Raw genomic sequence first — 4603 nt, 5'->3', positions numbered from 1 at the left:
ATTGATTTAAGTCATCTACTTCCGATATTAAATCGAGAAATAAATTAATTATAAAACGATTGAAATAGCCAACTGCATAGTAGTATCTGCCCATCTAATAAAAGGCTATCATAGGGTTATCAGAATAATTAATACCAGCTTTAATGTATTCAATATTTTTTGAATGCGGAGCAAAAATCTCTGTAACCTCTCCACTTTTTTTGCTTTGAACTCTTTCCTTTTAAAAAAATATTACTGATATATTTTGTTTCATTAGTATAATATACACTATATACTTAGCTCATCATATATGTACATATGTATTGTAATTCCAGGAAAGTTGTTTTTCTATCATCTAGCAGGTCCATTGAGGTGACGAGATCCTTAGAAACATTTTAATACTTATTAACAAGATTTTCACAAACAATAATAAATTGAAGCTGTCAGATGATCTCCTTTGCCTGACCTAGTAACGCAATAGAAACCCTTACCATAATTCTTCATTCCACAACTTTCTTTAGAAGTAATATTGCTTTTGTCCCCAGCGTGCGAGGGAAGAAGACTGCATAGACTGGGAAGGGAAGTCGGTGCAGCACGGGCTGCTTTACGTACCTGGCCCTGAGTGTGTTCGCTCTGCGTGTGCTACCACTCAGAACCGATGTGGTGCAAGGCAATATACTGCGACCCGCCTTATGTGAGTAACAGTTATTTTTCAGCTAAATAGCACGTCACATTAGCTATGTTAAGGCAAGATGCGATAACTAGACAACCTAAGCCCATCATATAGGCCGGCATAATTATATCGACGAATCATCATGATTGATCGATACTCTTGATGAATGATGATGACTTTGATTGGTCGATACTCTATCCAGACCCTACTCCGCCTACCATCAGATGCAGTGGATAGCTTTGAGCCAGTACAAAACTGTAGAAACTCCAAAAAATTAAATATGAAGTAGGTAAATTGATTGTGGCCAAAGCTAGTCGTTGGGTCTCCTAGCAAAATATAAATCTGCCTTATTGGATGTTCGGAAGTAAATTCTTACACCTTACATTTATCTCACTATTTTATTTGCCATGTACAATGCTCGTTATTTAGTCAGGTACAGAAAATATTAAATAGTAGATCATCCACTACCAAGCTAATAAATGTTTAAGAATAGCATGATCACTTCCCAGTAGAAGCTAATAACATAAGTGGCCATTGTAACAATCTTATCTGCCATAACACTGGCTGCATACAATAAAGAAATCATTAAGAACAATAAAACAATCATTAGAACACTTACATTTTCCAACAGTTTTGCAAAAACTTCCGCGTGGGTGAGCGATGCTGTGAGTTCGAGTGCCTAGACCCTCCCGGAGAGGACACGAGGTACCGCGAGAGGCAACGGCTTCGGGCCCTGATCTTATCAGGCAACTCCTCCGCGCCACATCATGGACCTTCCATGGAGTTGAAGGCCGGAATATCATTACTAGCTGTTGCAGTCGCCAGATTTGTATGAAAATAAGTTAAGGAAAAGGGTGTTGAAAAAATGTCAAAACAAATAAGGATTTGAAAACGTATGGAATAACCAATGTTATGAAATTATCTTATGAAAAATACGGCAAAAATCATATGACGTATACAAACTACTTTGAACTTTGTGGATTAATTTTGTCGCAAAATGCACTGGAAGAGAAATTGCAACTGTGCCAACACTCGTCGGTGGGTTCTGTATATGATATCTAGACACTCGAAACTTTGCCTTCACTGTAGTTCATGTTATGAATTTCAACTGCCTTACTACTAACTATAACTACCATTGTTATTTTTGTTTCGTAATTGGCAACATTTTGTTCGAAATGTTCACCGAACGTTATTAAGTTTATAAATACGCGAATGGCTGAGGTGTATAAAATGTTTGAACTCTAATCTAATTAGGAAATATACCATTGGCCAATAAGCTTAAAATATTTTACTGTTTTAAACTGAGTAAACTTCTATTTTGATATTGTACTTTGATTTAATGAGTCCTGCTCCATTTTAACAATAAATCTAGTTAGGACTAGAAACATATCAGTTGGAAGTCAGTGAGGTCTGGTCACATTCGTATATCCGCCGATTTGTAGATGCAGGTCCCCTCTTAAATTAAGGGGAGATTTGGGCCACGGTCACCTATGACGATACAATATAGCTCGGGTTGTTGCTCCCAGCTAATTGGTTCGGAATCTCCTGTTCTACCTAAGCGAAGTTTATTGTGACGTCCTAACTTACGACCTTTATCTCTAGGGCATTTAAAAAAACTGGTGCAGCTACCACTGAACATAGGCAGGCAGATGTTTTATTAAGGAAACTTAAGTTTTTTAATAGGCGATTACTAGAAAATTTTATAAACAAAAATGAAATTACCAACTAAATATTAAAAGCCGTTGCCATATCGTGTAATTTATTTTTAATTAAAAATAGCTGCTGTCAACTTTGCTCCTTAAAGCCATAACAAAAAAAAATAATGAAATCTAGTTCGCGCGGTCGTGAACCCCGCCATGATGAATAAACCATAGACACGCAACTCTGTTTTACGATACACCAAAAAGTTATTAAGCATAAAAATCGTTAATTGGTCCCATATCGGTACATGTAATTAAGTCAAAGAATATGATTGAAAAAATACATAGTTAAATGTTTGCACGCATGGTTTTGAAGGACAATTTGCCAAGGTGAAGCCATTGCTCAGTAAAATTATATTTACTCATTTTGCATGTTAATGGGTTTCGTATTCGCTCGATAAATTCCAATGCTACAAGGTCAACATAATCTGAGACTTCACAACGTCGTATTTTTTCCGTGAACTACAAGAATTTCAGAAAATTGTCTTACTTTTCTAAACTGACAATCCCAAAACTGCCTTAGAAGACAAGCAGTTGTGACGGATTTTTCACCTATGATCACGTTATCCAGTTTGGGTAGCATAACCTCAAGTACCAATTTACGAAATTCTAAATGTGTACACAATGGTCCCGAAAGATGACTTGCTGAAACATGCCCTAGTTATGCTTGCGTTGGGTAGCGGTTGCTATCGATACAGGGTTGAGGTCCACCAGTTTGCAAAGGGTCCCTGAATTACAAAACACATGAGTATCGATGTCCAAATTATTTACAATTTTAACGTCAGCAACGCTCCCACAATACCCATTATTCTGACAAAAGGTAACTGCATAGTATTTGCAGACCCACATTGACATTTGACACTTTTCTCTAATGAGAAATATGTCCTGATAGTCAGACTTCTTGTACTCTATTAACAGGACTTCAGAACCCTATATCTAAATGGAAGATAGAACTCAAAGACAATATATCTTAATACTGAACGTATAAAGATGAACAAAATTTATTGGCCAAGGTTTCACGTTTTCTAGTTTTTAACTGAGAGGAACGTAAAACAACATGTGATGATTCGTCAGCCATTCGTGTAAAATGGAGTATGTAAATAACAATCTATTAATATTTATCGACAAGCTATAAACTTTATAGAAAATCTATCGTATATATAGCACAGGCCAACAAACAAGATAAACAATCTCAAATACATACAGAAGCCACACAATACTTCGACGGTTTGGATGCTATACAAGAATGTTGTACGTTTCACACCTTTCCCCTGTATTTAAAACTACCCACATCTCCTTTGTTCTTACCGTAAAACTAGAACGGCGATGTCATGTGCGATCTAGCTACATTTCTGCGACGACTATCGTGGGCACATGACGAGATCCATCAAACTTACTTTCTTCAAGAAACTTTAGCAATGTGAGTGAGCTTATTTCGCCTTAAATCTGCATTTAGAGAAATAAGTAGATATTATTATTCTAAATTTCATATACTACAAAAATTGACAAAAAAATCCAGTTTTAATATATGTGGAGATTCATTTATCTTCCTCCTTCGTATAAAACCACATTTCATAAATAATAAAATTGGAAAACTAATTCCAAACCGTCAACGACTGCGGGAGACAATACAACACAACCTAATTTGTGCTAACGTATTCGCTAGGGAGCAACCGAGTAGTCCTCTGCAGAGAACCGCACTGGAACATCTGCATTCACGCTTTTTCTTTCCACATCCGTTTTAAGATGCAGATATATTGTAAAAATGCATTAGAATTTAGAACGTATTTTTATTTTTAGAACGAGGCTATTCTCATTCTAATTTTGAAAATGCGTAATATATAGATTTTTACGGTTCGTATTACAAAACAATGATTGTGTATGATTTATGTTGTTAAAATGCTGTAAGCTTGTAAATTTGTTACGGGAGAAAATATGCGCCGATCGTTGATAATAAGGAGAGAGCAGAAATGTGTCGTAATTTACATATTCCGAATTCGTGTACGAACCCAATAATAACGTAAAATACAAGGTTGTACTTGTACGTAATAATGTTGAATATGCGATATCGTTCATTTTGCTATATTGTTGTAGTATACCTTGTATAATATTCTTAGATGTTATAATTATTCTAGCTCCGAGCGAATACGTGAATTTAGTGATGAAAATATTTTACCATTTAAAATAATGTCATCCATTCTTTTAAGTTTTGTTACCATATTAGAAATACGTATTTATCGTCTTAGGATAT

At 35.6% G+C, this 4603-nt stretch overlaps 1 long non-coding RNA gene across 1 annotated transcript; it reads left to right on the top strand.

Annotated features, from left to right (window-relative positions):
* Window positions 1-537: 537 nt before the first annotated feature.
* LOC119189022 lies at window positions 538-3171 on the top strand. The gene is made up of 2 exons (XR_005112211.1): window positions 538-673; window positions 1284-3171. It is a non-coding gene; the product is annotated as an uncharacterized LOC119189022 (long non-coding RNA).
* Window positions 3172-4603: the final 1432 nt, after the last annotated feature.

This window comes from Manduca sexta, chromosome 11, assembly GCF_014839805.1.
Source record: "Manduca sexta isolate Smith_Timp_Sample1 chromosome 11, JHU_Msex_v1.0, whole genome shotgun sequence".
Classification (NCBI taxonomy): domain Eukaryota; kingdom Metazoa; phylum Arthropoda; class Insecta; order Lepidoptera; family Sphingidae; genus Manduca; species Manduca sexta.
This window is presented reverse-complemented; position numbering and strand designations above follow the sequence as displayed.